Source organism: Halichoerus grypus, chromosome 12 (assembly GCF_964656455.1).
Source record: "Halichoerus grypus chromosome 12, mHalGry1.hap1.1, whole genome shotgun sequence".
Taxonomy (NCBI): Eukaryota; Metazoa; Chordata; class Mammalia; order Carnivora; family Phocidae; genus Halichoerus; species Halichoerus grypus.
The window spans coordinates 39,338,562-39,353,487 of NC_135723.1; the positions used below are offsets into that span (position 1 = coordinate 39,338,562).

Genomic DNA, 14,926 nt, shown 5'->3' on the forward strand with positions numbered 1-14,926 from the left:
GGTTTTTCCATAGGAATGTTGTTAACTTCTGACTCAATTTTTCTTTTTTTTTTTTTTTTAAAGATTTTATTTATTTATTTGACAGAGAGAGACAACAGCGAGAGAAGGAACACAAGCAGGGGGAGTGGGAGAGGGAGAAGCAGGCTTCCCGCTGAGCAGAGAGCCCGATGTGGGGCTTGATCCCAGGACCCTGGGATCATGACCTACGCCGAAGGCAGACGCTTAACGACTGAGCCACCCAGGTGCCCCTTAACTCAATTTCTTTTATAATTACATGACTGTTTACATTTCCCATTTCTTCCTGAGTAAATCTGGGTAAGTCATATTTTTTTTTCTCGAGGTTTATCCATGACATCTGAGTTTCCAAATGCATCACATCAAGTTGTTTATAATATCTACTTATTACCTTTTTATTCTCAGAAGCATTGTTAATTTTTTATTCCCAATGTGGTTTATTAGTGTCTTTTTACCTTTTCAAACATGCATCTTCAGGGGCGCCTGGGTGGCTCAGTCGTTAAGCGTCTGCCTTCGGCTCAGGTCATGATTCCAGGTCCTGGGATCGAGCCCCGCGTCGGGCTCCCTGCTCCGCGGGAAGCCTGCTTCTCCCCCTCCCTCTCCCACTCCCCCTGCTTGTGTTCCCTCTCTCACTGTCTCTCTCTGTCAAATAAATAAATAAAATCTTTAAAAAAAAAATGCATCTTCAGAGACACTTGTCCATTTTTTGTGTTCTGTCAAAGAACCTTGATATATTTTTTTCTGGGCATTTTTTCCAGGTAAGTTTTCTATTCTCTTATAAAATCATGTCAAGCAATGGCATTCAGGATTGGATATTATACTGGACCTTGAAAAATCACTTTTTCTCTCACGGGTACTTTAAATGCTTCTTGAGTATAAATTTGGATAGAACTCCACTAGGAAAAATAATTATGAAACCAGTTTAACTGAGGATTTAGGATATTAAATGTTCCCTGTACAGTCTTAAATAGGAGACACATTGGGTGCTCATACAAACCTCTCACCACTTGATCTCCATGAGCTTTTGCAGACATGTCTGAACTGGTTGGTTTTCAAATCCTCTCAGCCATCTACCAGTACAAAACACAACAACCATCGGAAAAGGACAAACAGAACTCTGGCTGCTTCAACCAGGGGGCAAAGATGAAGAGTGGGATTAGGTCTGAAGGTCATAGAGTCTACGGTTCCAATGTTATTTTGCATTGCACTTCCTCCCCTTCTCCCTGTTAGCTAAACAGAATTGCATATATGTATCCAGACAGGACCTGCCCTTGCTAGCTTTGCTTCAGCATTTTCTTCCACTTAGAATTCTTTTCTCATATTTCTTTTGCTCAAAACACATCTATCCTGAAAACATACAATGGACACTTAGGGTCTCTGCCTAGCCTATATCCCCCCTTCTTTGAGTTCCTTTCACTCTCTGCTCACAGTCATGGTTTCCTACTGGTTCGTTTGTTATACACAAACCCTCTACCCTTACCCTTGCTAATATGACCAGAGGTGACACCTGAGGTAGAGTGATTAGGCAAAAACTTCACTGTATTTTGAGAAGTTGCCTCAGATTTTTTCTTGGAGAGCGAGACAAACCAAGAAGCAGACTTTTAACTATAGAGGACCAACATGGTTACCAGAGGTGAGGTGGGTGGGAGGATGGGTGAAATCGGTGATGGAGATTAAGGACTGCACTTATGATGAGCACTGGTGATGTATGGAAGTGTTGAATCACTATATTGTACACCTGAAACTAATATAACACTATATGTTAACTATACTGGAATTTAAAATAATTTTTTTTTGGTCGGGGAGCTGGTCAGTTTTTCCAGGGAGAAATTTAATATCTTGCTTGGGGATGTAAATGTGATTGCCGGTATCTGTGAGTCCAGCAAGCTTTCTCTGAAAACATCTGTTTTCAGTTCAGAGCCTTACTCTCATCTTCAGTAATGCCTGGAGTTCCACAGCCCTCTGGTCCTCAGCAAGGTATAAGTACCCACTCTTCTGCTGAGGTTGCGGGCAAGTGAATTCAGGCTTTGAAGTTCACCTAGGGTTGAATTATTTCTTATATAATCTTTCAACAGTTCTTCTGTTTTCAGGCCACCAAACCCAGGTCCATTTTTTTATTTGGGTTGTCTTTTTTTTTTTTTTTTAATATGTTCCACATCCAGTGGGGAGCCCAACACAGGGCTTGAACTTATGATCCTGAGATCAAAACCTGAGCTTAACCAACTGAGCCACCCAGGCACCCCTTGGTTGTCTTTTTATATTTTCAAGTTGTAAAGGTTCTTCACATATTTTAAATATGACTCCCTCAACAAATATATGATTTGCAAACTTTCGCTCCCATTTTGTGGGTTGTCTTCTCCCTTTCTTGATGAGGTCCTTTGAGGTACAGACATTATTATTTATTTTTTACTTATTTATTTTTTAAGTAGGCTCCATGCCCAGAGTGGAGCCCAACACGGGGTTTGAACTCATGATCCTGAGATCAAGGCCTGAGCTGAGATCAAGAGTTGGATGCTTAACCAACTGAGACACGCAGGCGCCCTCAGAAGTTTTTAATTTGATGAAGTCCTACTAGCTATTTTTCTTCTGTTGCTTGTGCTTTTGGTGTCATATCGAAGAATCCACGGCTGAACCCAAGGTCAGGAAGATTTACACCTAACAGTTAAGATTTCTTCTAAGAGTTTTGCTGTTTCGACTTTTATGCTTGTTTTGGATTCATTTTGAGTGAATTTTTTTTTTGTATGATATGAGGTAAGAGTTGAACTTCATTTTTTTGCATGTGGCTATTCAGGCGTCTCTGCACCATCTGTTAAAAAGACAATTCTTTCCCCATCGAATGGTCTTGGCATCCTTGTTTAGAATCAATTGACCATAGATAAATGGGTTTATTCTAGGACTCTTTATTTTATTCCATTGATCTCTATGTCTACACTTATGCCAGAGCAGTGTCTTGATTATTGATGCTTTGGTGTAAGTTTTGAAATCCGGAATTAGGAGTCCTCCAATTTTTTTTTCCCAAGGTTATTTTATTTTATTTTATTTTATTTTATTTTATTTTATTTTATTTCATTCTGGGTCCCTTGAATTTCATATGAATTTTAATATGAGCTTTTAAATTTCTGCGAAGAAGCCAGGTAGAATTCTAACAGATTGCACTGAATCTGTTGATCAATATAAGGAAGTTCCTCAGCAATTTCTTCCATGAACTGTCTCTTGTCTAGAGTGATATGTATGTCTCCTTTCATAAGATTATTTTGGAATGAAGGTTGAAAAAAATCAAGTTCTGTGACTTTAAAATTTAAAACCTTATACAGTGGAGAAAATTGTAAGAATAGGAAAGTACATGTTTTTTAAAATCTCATATTTTAAATTAAAGGGATGTTATTACATGGTATTTTTCTAGAATCTTCCATTTTTCCTATGGACCAGAATATGGAGCACAGAATTTGAAATAGAGAAATTATCATATTAAATATATGCAAATCTTGTCCTTTTCAGGGGGGAATAAAAGCCCCATCCAGGAAAGAAGGACATATATAGTTTATAATTCAGTTTGTATTCTGAATGAAGATTAAATAAACTTTTAAAACTCCCTTTCCACTGGAGTGAAATGCTAGAAATTCCATAAAGCTTGGCAAAAGGAGTAATTTTTGAGAGGTAGTAAATATTGTTCTTTGCACTTTAACGTTGTTAACATTGATACCAATAACACCATTATTCACATAATTTTTTACAGCTTATGGACTAAATTCACATACATTATATCTCTACATTGTATCTCCTCCTTCTATTTTTAAATTAATTTTATTTCACCACCACATCAAATAGGCCCTTTTGTATCTATGTTACTAAATTTCTATAAATGCCTGCTTTGGGGCTGTTGTCTTCTGTTTGACCTATAGTATTCCAGCACATGGAGCAAAAGTTATTAACCTATTTTGTGCCATGGACATTTTAGCAGTATGAGATAGACTCCTAATCAGAAAAAGATATTTAAATGCATAAAGTAAAATACATAGGATTATAAAGAACACCAATTATATTCAAATACAGCTGTTAAAATATTTAACAACATTTTTTTTATAGTAATAGATGAGTGAAAGACTAAAAAATTATCTTCAAGTGTGAAAATCACCTTTAAGTTATCTTTAATGCAACTTCTACACTAAATAAATATTGTTCATTAGCTAGTACAATACCTAGTGTTGCCTGAGGATCTTATAATCCAAATTCAAGTTTAAAGTCAGGGCATCCTTGACTGAGGTAAAGAAAAATGGAATGAAAGGGAGGGGTTAATAGGCAAGAAACCAAATAAACAAAAATTAGTTCAAATCTTTCCTGGGGGCTTTCATGGACAGTACTCAAAGGACAGAAAATGTTAAAACTTGCAATAGATTTTGCTTTCCAGGCAAAAACTTAATTCAAACTTGGAATATGCTTATCAACAAGCAAACAAATTAACTGAAGAAATGTAATTTTGTTATATTAAGACCCTCTGAAATTGTGTTAGAGAACATTACAAAGGACATCTCTGTAGGGTCAGGATTCAAAGCTGCATGTGACGTAAACAGACAAATAAAATTTTCTTTTGTTTTTGTCTCCTTTCCTTCCTACCTGAATGATACGTAAATTGATCAAAAAACTACTCTTTAGGACATGACTTAACGGGAGCATTGGATGGGCTTCCCTGGCCGAACATGTCACCCACCCCCTCCAATCTGTCCTTTGACCTTTGCGATTTCATTCTTTTGGACCCTATTCTTTAAAACAACAACAACACAAAACTTTACCATTTTCCAGATTTTTCAGTGTCTCTGGGAAGCATTAGGTCTAAACACCCATCATTAATGATCATATAACTCCTAGCAGATTAATTACTACGTAGATGACAGCTAGATCCTTAGCATCAGGAGGTAGCAAAGAAGTGTCTGATAGGCAAGGTACAGGATGTATAACCAGATGACTTGGACAAAATTCTTGGCTGCACTACTTTCTCTGAGCATTAGTTTCCTAATCTTTGAAAGGGTATTGATTATAATGTCTGCTCTGCATACATTATAAAAAATGTTATCTAAAATTGCACCATAATTCATAAATGCTACCGTGTTCTTTAGTTCTTTTGTGTGGGTCAGAGTCAGAAAGGTGACTAAAAGATGAAATGAACAAAAATATTAATTTTTGATGATTTTGTGCAAGCTCAGCCTGCAGTCCCCATTTTGGGCCTCAAAAGTGCTAGAGAAATTTAAGATGCAGTTTCTGTCAGAAGTTTCTGCCTGGAATGTGTCACCTTGAATTTATGTATCCATCTAACCACCCATCAGTGAACAGTTACCCAAGCACTTGTCCCGGGCCGATGTGGAAAGAGCAGGGACTGGTCAGAGACCTCTAATACGCTCATCCCTCAGGTTTAGTTTCAGAAGTTGTGAAGTTATGGATATTATCCTTTTTCATTGGGTTTTCTTCCATTCGACACTTTCAAACCACTGTTGCCCAAAATGTTCAGGCCCCTAATTGAAGAGACCCTTCTCTGTAGAAAAACCCAAGATTTCCTCAAGCCATGGAAGAGATCATTTTTGTGAAAGAACCTAGAAAATTATCTGACCAATTCTTAACACATGCATGCATGTATTTGTTATTTATTTATTGGGTGGAAGTGACACCGAAAGTAGCGTGAGTCTGTGACATGTGGAGGGGTGTATGGCAACGCGGTGGTAGGAGTCCAGATCACTGGGAAATCATTAAAAACAAGCCACAGATATTTTTCATTTCAATGCATCTGACAATGCCTACACAAAGACTGTAGTAAAATGATCAAAATCAAATTAATTTTAATTACGGACAAAATATCTGGTGGATGCCACACTCTAATCTTAGATGGCCATTCCAAAACCAAATGTGTGAACAGACTACATTACAATTTTATGCAATCTGAAGAACATGATTTTAGTGTTTTCTTCTTGTCTCTCCTTTCACTTCACATTGCACTCAGCTAGTCACAAACTCCATTTGAGAAGGTAAGACACAAAACTGTAATTAAAAACATAAGTGGAATGGCTTTTTGTCCGCCTTTTCCATAGTCAGAAATATTAGAAAGACAACGATAGCGGAATCAGAAAATTTCTATGAGGTGGGGTATCATTTAACCCCTCTACATATCTGTAAAAATGGCAATAAGCATAACTTGCCTACCTACTCCATGAGGTCTTGAAGATCAAATAAAATGATCATGAGAAGACTTATTTTTTTAACCAAAAAAGTGCCTTACAAATGTAAGATATTATTATTTTATTGTTAGTTTGATTGGTATGCTCTGTGCTTCTCAGTCTGCTGTTTTGTTCAATGTGTTTCTTCCTCATTGTGCCCCTATTAGAAGCTGCTCCATGGAATGGAAATAGATCTTCTTTTATTGATCGTTATATCTAACTGTCTAATGGAAATGTAGTACCACGTATGCTGGAAACACCATCACGCCGAGGACAGAGTAGTGTAACATTGTTATAAAGAGTGTCAGTGTTCGCAGGTTATGTGAGGATTCAGCCCTGTCTTCTGTCTGCAGGATGATTTACAGTGCGTGCTATAATGGGAGATTATAATGCTGCAATCAGAGAACAGAGCTCCCACTTGCATCACAGAATAGGCCATACATAATTCTGTTCACAGGATGCACCATCTTCCCTTAACGGTCTGAATAATATAGTAGCAGAACAGCAAAAGAAAGTAATTTAGGAAATAAACCCAACCTGTTATTAAGTGATGCATAACACTGATAGTTCTCAAACTATTCTTTGTTCTCATTACATTTTTATCTTTCTATGAGAGAAATTAACAACAGTAATACTTTATGTATGCACGCACGCTATACTGCACCTTATAAAGCATTTTTATGAAATATACTTGAATCCCTACTGCATATTAATAAAGTGAAAGAGGCAGAGGCTCATTTTAATTTTATAGAAAGGATGATAAGGTTAAAAAATAGGTTTAAAAGCTTGCTGAAGATTACACACCTCATTAGTAGTAATTGTGAATCAAACCCGTTCTGATTCAGTGTTTCTGTTTATCTTTCTCCCCAGCAAATATGTTCTAAAAGCTTATACAACACTGCGAACACCCCAAATGGCCCTTAACTATACATCTGAGAGTTCTGGTTTGAAATAGAGGAGATGCGAGAGTTTGTCCACCAGTGGTTCAACAAACACACACAATCCTGAGTAAAAGTAACCACAACAATCACACAAAAAGAAAAAGATCGCCATAATTATTTTTAAAAATTATTTTAAAGAAAAGGGCAGGATGCCTAATTTTCTAGTTGGATATGTATCAGTTTGTTGAGTCAAGTACCAAAGTTGTAATCATCTTTTTCAGTGATTGTTAAATTATTCCTGTTCTGCAGGTGGTACAAAATGTACTCACTTTATTTTAAGAGGGAGAATTGCGGATTTGCACTGAGCTCACAGTACATTCTTTGTTTCCCTGGTGATAAAAAGCCTCAGCCATAAGGACAGCTCTGTCAAGTAAAGTAGCCAATTCACAAAGGGTGGGGGATTTTGGCCTTCCAGTTCGGAGTCTTTATTGCAGATACTACTAAAACAATCTTAGAAGAGTCCCATTCAAATTTATCTTTGAACTCTGTCCTTCGTTACATAAGACGGCAAAGCAGAGGCCCTGCTTTTATGTGTGGTATCAGAGAAATCCTTGCTAATGGCCCTGCTCCACGCTTATGTGATATAAAGCAGTTCTAACTAACAGTAGGGTAGGGCATGGCAGAGAGGATTGCTTTAAAAACTGTAAAAAGTTTGTACAGAAAGGGTATGCTATGCATCAAGCTGCGTTGTCCTTACTTTCACATTATGCTACATTCACACAGCCTAAGTATGATGGAGATTTGGCAATTATCTAGGTAATGTGATCAATGTTAATGGACAATCTGGTTAATTTGGCTTTTAAAAGGAGATTTTTAGCAACAAGAAGTGAAATGCCAAAAGAGCTCTTAAATGAATTTCCTTTAATTTTTAAGTTAAATTGCAATTCTTGACTTTATTTTCCAATTACCATATGATGTTTCAATAGTCTTTTTGCAATAATAACACTTTGTTTTTAAAGAGTCCCTGGCATTCAATTAGTTCAAAGTATATTTGGGTATATGCAGGTTATCAGTTTCCATCCAGCTTTATGAAGTGAATTTGAGCTGCAAACATTGGTAACTCTGTTACTTTCACTGTCCTTATTCTACTTTGAATTCTAGCCATAGTGATTTCTGATTTCCTTGAGCAATTTCATATATATATATATATATATATACACACACACACATACAATTTATATATATATACACACACACAATTCTTCATACATTTAGAAGGATAGATTTTTATGTTCCTTACTCTGAAAGTATTAAGCTAGACTTATCTTCTTCCATTGTTGGACCATATTGCATTTATTTTTATAAAAATAAATTTTATTTAAGTGAATATTAGGCACATGCTGGTTTTATGCAAAGCACTGAACTTGGTTTTAGGTTGACTTCTATGAAATTGCCAACACACAACCACTTTTGACCCATAAAAACTTCAATCTCATGCCATTTGGTCTGATATAGAAGTGATGCTGCAACTCTTAGTGGAAAAAGAAAGATAGGGTGAAGAGGCAAGTTGTTTTGGAGGCAGTGACATTTAGAATTTGGCCCAGCATGATTAGACTCCAAGAGCGATAAAGACACTATTCCAGAACACAAACGGAATGTACAAGGGTATAGAAATAGAAAAATATAAAGTGTGTTCTGAAAGTTGCAAGTTGTTGAGTTGGCCTGATGAGCATGTGGAGTGGGAGATGAGCCTGAAAAGAAAGCCTGGAGTGAGATCACGAAGGGTTTACATGACAACGGAGCTATTGCTTTTTGCCCTTCAAAGTTATGTTTACCAACTGGTCCTTGGGAAGATTTGCAGTCTGCATTCACATCATCCAAGTACTTCAAAAAATATCAAACCATGAATTTAGCTTAATATTCATTTAAATTGGTTTTAGACCAAGGCCTCAAAGATTCTCCACAAATAATATTTCAAGGACAATATGTGGCCCATGGTCTAAAATCACAAAGCATACAAGCAAACAAGGTACTATGAGTGAGAAAAAGTTAAAAAAAAAATGCACAAACAGAGCCATATAACAGACACAGGAAAAAATGTTCATCCTCGGGCGCCTGGGTGGCTCAGTTGGTTAAACGACTGCCTTCGGCTCAGGTCATGATCCCAGAGTCCTGGGATCGAGTCCCACATCGGGCTCCCGGCTCAGCAGGGAGCCTGCTTCTCCCTCTGACCCTCATGCTGTTTCTCTCTCTCTCTCTCTCTCTCTCAAATAAATAAATAAAATCTTAAAAAAAAAAATGTTCATCCTCATTAGCCATCAGGGAAATTCAAATCAAAACCACATTGAGATACCACCTTACACCAGTTAGAATGGCAAAAATTGACAAGACTAGAAACAACAAATGTTTGAGAGGTTGTGGAGAAAAGGGATCCCTCTTACACTATTTGTGGGAACGTAAGTTGGTACAGCCACTTTGGAAAACAGTGTGGAGGTTCCTCAAAAAGTTAAAAAGAGAACTACCCTATGACCCAGCAATTGAACTACTGGGTATTTACCCCAAAGATACAGATGTAGTGAAAAGAAGGGGCACCTGCACCCCAATGTTTATAGCAGCAATGTCCACAATAGCCAAACTGTGGAAGGAGCCGAGATGCCCTTCAACAGACAAATGGATAAAGAAGATGTGGTTATATATACAATGGAATATTACTCAGCCATCAGAAAGGATGAATACCCAACTTTTGCATCAACATGGATAGAACTGGAGGAGTTTATGCTAAGTGAAATAAGTCAAGTAGAGAAAGTCAATTATCATATGGTTTCACTTATATGTGGAACATAAGGAATAGCATGGAGGACATTAGAAGGAAGGGAAAAATGAAGAGGGGGAATCAGAGGGGGAGATGAACCATGAGAGACTATGGACTACGGGAAACAAACTTGAGAGTTTCAGAGGGGAGGGGGGTTGGGGGGATGGGTTAGCCTGGTGGTGCGTATTAAGGAGGGCACGTATTGCATGGAGCACTGGGTGTTATATGCAAACAATGAATCATGGAACACTACATCAAAAACTAATGATGTATTATATGGTGACTAATATAACATAACACACACACACACACACACACACACACACAAATAAGGAAACAGAGCCATAATACAAGGGATGAGAATTATAAACATGTATTTTATAATAATTCTGTTCTGTAAGTTTAAATAAATAAAGGAAAAAGTTTACAAATACCTCTAGGGAATAGGAAACTATAAAAAAATTAGTATAGCAGATTTTCAAAAGAATCACACATAACTTTTAGAAATAGGAATTATAATAACAACACGAACAACTAAAGGAACCAATGCTTAAAACTCAACAATGAGAAAACAACAGCACACAGTATCTGTGTGCAGGTTTTTGTGTGGACATAAGCTTCCAACTCTTGGTAAATACCAATGTGGACAATTGCTGGATTGTATGGTAAGAGAATGTTTGCTTTTGTTAGAAACCACAAACTCTTCCAAAACATCTGTACCATTTTGCAATCCCACCCACAATGAATGAGAGTTCCTATTGCTCCGCATCCTGGCCAGCATTTTGTGTTTTTAGTGTTTGGATTTTGGCCATTCTAATAAATGTGTAGTGGTATCACACTATTGTTTTAATTTGTAACTTTCTCATGATATATGATGTGGAGCATCTTTCCATATGCTTATTTGCCACCTATGTATCTTCTTCAGTGAGGTGTCTGTTCAGTCTGTTGCCCAGTTTTAAAATGGATTGTTTGTTTTCTTATTGTTGAGTTTTAAGCGTTCTTTATATATTTTAAGTAACAGCCCTTTATATGTTTTTTTGCAAATATTTCCTCCAAGTCTGTGGCTTGTCTTGTCATTGTCTTAGCAGTGTCTTTCACAGAGCATAAGTTTTTAATTTTAATGAGGTCCAACTTATTAATTCTTTTTCATGGACTATGTCTTTAGTATTGTATCTAAAAAGGCATAGCCATACCCAAGTTCATCTAGGTTTTCTCCTATATAATCTTCTAGAAGTTTTTTGCACACCTTTATTGGAGTTCAGTTGGGATAGGAAAGAGAGAACAGATTAGAGGCAATGTTTGAGGAGAAAATGGCTAGGAATTTTTCCAAAATAAAGGGGGGCGGGGGAGAAGGGACCAGAGGAACAGAACTACTGACTATGAATTCACTTTAAATTACTTCTGTGTAAGAATTAAACAAACTGAGGGTTGCTGGAGTGGTGGGGGGTAGGAGGGATGGGTGGCTGGGTGATGGACATTGAGGAAGGTATGTGCTATGGTGAGCGCTGTGAATTGTGTAAGACTGTTGAATCACAGACCTGTACCTCTGAAACAAATAATACATTATATGTTAAAAAAAAAAGAAGAAGAAGAAGACGATAGTAGGAAGGGAAAAATGAAGAGGAGGAAATCGGAGGGGGAGATGAACATGAGAAACTATGGACTCTGAGAAACAAACTGAGGGTTCTAGAGGGGATGGGGGTGGGGGCAGGGGTTAGCCTGGTGATGGATATTAAAGAGGGCACGTATTGAATGGAGCATTGGGTGTTATACGCCAACAATGAATCATGGAACACTACATCAAAAACTAATGATGTAATGTATGGTGATTAACATAACATAATAAAATTAAATTAAAAAAAAAAAGAATTGGGGTAGGAGAATGAAGAGTTAAGTGGTATGAACTTTTTTCCCCTCTATTTTTATTGCTTATTGAGAATGAAAGAGTTTTAAAAGCCTGTCTGAGATCTACTCACTTTCTTTTAGGGTGTTGGGACAAACTAGGGCAGGAGGAAGAAAATAGGCAGATTAATCCAATCTAACCTCCTTGTCAACTGGAACTCCAGGTAAATAGAATAATAGTTTTTACCAAAAGGAAGGGTTCTTATCTACAGAATGCTTTAGCAGGATGTCCTTGCTAAGGATTACTTAGTAAATAAACCCAGAATCTATAGATCTATAGCACATGGTTGCCTACAGAATCTCACATAAGTTATTTAAGTCTCTGGAGTATAAAATTGAGATATTTCATAACTTAAGCACTCTTCCTGCCCTGTGAGGTAAACCAGCAAAACATTATCTGAAACCTAATCCATTATTCTGGGTCAGAGAGTACATCTGATGTGGGGAGAAAGGACCCATACAGCTGCCTTTGATGTCCCTCTCTGCATGCTTTGTCCTTGCCTCTTGATTGCCCATATCCTGAAATTTTTAATATATTTTGTTACTGTGTAAGTACTCTTCAGGTGAGTCTAATTTGACAATCTAATCTTGTGTATTGGCCCACTCATGAAATTGACAAAAGGAGTTTTGAAATAAAGTACATGGTGCTATAGAGTGCTTCATTCTATTGAACCATGTGGGTAGAAAGGTGAAATGAAATAGGCAGCAAGTATTAACCCTCAGGAATTATCTTGCAACATTCTAGACTCTGTGAAATATCTCTGTGTTAACTCTGCTATAAAATCAACATATATAATATAACAACTAAAGAAAATATCCTAAAAAAAGATGGCAAAGACATATGCCAAAATAGTATTAGTAGCTATCTGTGGGTAGTGACATATGGGGTAATACTCACTTTTTTTCTGTATTTTATCTATTTTCCCAAAATATTTTATAATTGCATGCATATTTCCTTTTATAAATCATAAAAGATAAACTTTAAAAACTATAATCAATATAGTATGATATAAATTTATTGCAACTATGTTAAAAAGATACCCAGCAAAAAGACTGAACAGAAATACACCATATGTTACCTAAGATTTTCTTGAAATTGTTGGGATTTGAATGATCTGTTTATATTTTTCAGGGTTTCCAAAATTTGTATAATGAGCGTGAATTATCTTTGTAATAAAAAAAAAGCTAATTTCTCATGGAAGAGTATTCAATATGAAGTAGATTTTCAACAAGGAATTTCTCCCTTCTTGTGTGTCCCTTTTCAACCCACTTATTCCCGTAAAATAACAGGTATTGTGTAATGGGCATAGAAAAGGTACAAAATTATAGACCTCAGTATTAAGAATTAATGACCATGAGAGACTATGGACTCTGAAAAACAAACTGAGGGTTTTAGAGGGGAGGGGGCGTGGGGGGATGGGTTAGCCTGGTGATGGGTATTAAAGAGGGCACGTACTGCATGGAGCACTGGGTGTTATATGCAAACAATGAATCATGGAACACTACATCAAAAACTAATGATGTAATGAATGGTGACTAACATAACATAATAAAATAAAATTAAAAAAAAAAAGAATTAATGATCTCAAAGGCACCAATGCCTTTTTGCTTCTATCAGGTTCTCTAAAAATGTTGTTGATTCTATAATCCTACATATAGTTATTTAATTCTACTTATACATGCTTTGTTTGGGCTATTTGCAATGATGAAGAAATGTGTCTAAAACTTTAAAAAATATCTTTATCACCACCATCTTAAGAATAGACTTTTTGTGTACTTTCTTTAACCATTGTGGTCAGTATTAAAGAAATGTGACATTTCTGATTTACAGGTCCAAAAATATAAGGCAGAATCTCCTTTCTTCCTCCATCATGCTCTAAGATTACAGCAACTTCTGGAGAATAGTTGGTCCTATGCTTATTTTTATTTTCTTGTATAGCAGTTTCAGGGCTATGGCTCAGGAATAAACCAAAACATTCAGTCTATTGCCAGAGCCAAAAACATAAACTCAAAAGCCCATGTGATCATATAGCTTTGCTTAGTTTCATGTATAAGACTGACCTTAGCTGGCTTCTGCTTGAAAAGACAATGGAATTGCATACAATCTATCACCATTAATTAATTAATTCATTCATTCAATAATCCCTAGTGACAAGTCTGGGGGTGGGGAGATTCAGGAGTGTTGAGTGGTGAGCAAGACCAATGCAATTCCTGATATTGCTGAATCTGGCATTTTAGTAAGAGGAGACATTAAGTATATATTTAAGTATATATTTATAACCTATGATAATGGCTATGAAGGATCCTTTGGGGAAATAGTAACAGGGGGACCTGAGTTAGATTGGAGAGTCAAGAAAGTCCTCTTAAATGACATTTAAGCAAACCTGACATCTGAGTAGGAGAAAAGAGAATGTCTGAGTTGGAGGGAAGAAGACGGGAGAATGCTCCGTGGAGTACTGGCGGAACTGTGAAAGGCTGACGTGGTTAAACCAGAGAAAAAGTGAAGGAGCTTAGGATGGAGGACAGTGAAAGTATCCAGGAACTCAGATATTTTACAATACTTATCCAAGAGCAATGGAAATTCATTCAAGGATTTTGAACAGGGGAATAACTCTTCCTGGAGAAATAATAATAATAATAAAAATGCCATCCTCATGTTCAAAGTAATGTCATGTCAGAGTTGAAGTACTACATTTCATCTCTTTGAGGACCTAACTGTATGTGGCCTGTATGAACATCAGGCATAAAGTTTGAGTCTTTGGAATCCAGTACTTCTTAGCGGTTAAGACTTCAGGCTTTAAAAATCAGATCATCCTGCATCTGCCACTTCCTAGCTGCATGACTCTAGGTAAGCTTCTAAATAGGTACAACTGGAATAATAACTTGTTGTGAGAATTAAGTGAATAATGCATAAAAAGGTGTACATGGTGTCTGTACACGGTACGTGATGAAAAATAATAGCTATTATTTCCTGACTCACTGCCACAGGAAAAGAATAAACTCATCACACAGTGGACCTTTATGCTCCTTACATAAGCTAATGCCGGACGCATTTTTAGTGAGCTAAATTGTACTCAGTGTTTTCGGAGTAATGAGCCAAATACATTAACTGT

The 14,926-nt window shown here is 36.8% G+C and overlaps 1 long non-coding RNA gene across 1 annotated transcript in view; it reads right to left on the reverse strand.

Annotated features, from left to right (window-relative positions):
* The window catches only part of LOC118550532 (uncharacterized), a 101,903-nt gene that overhangs the window by 17,176 nt on the left and 69,801 nt on the right, over nucleotides 1–14,926 (reverse strand). The gene's annotated exons all lie outside the window — the stretch shown is intronic.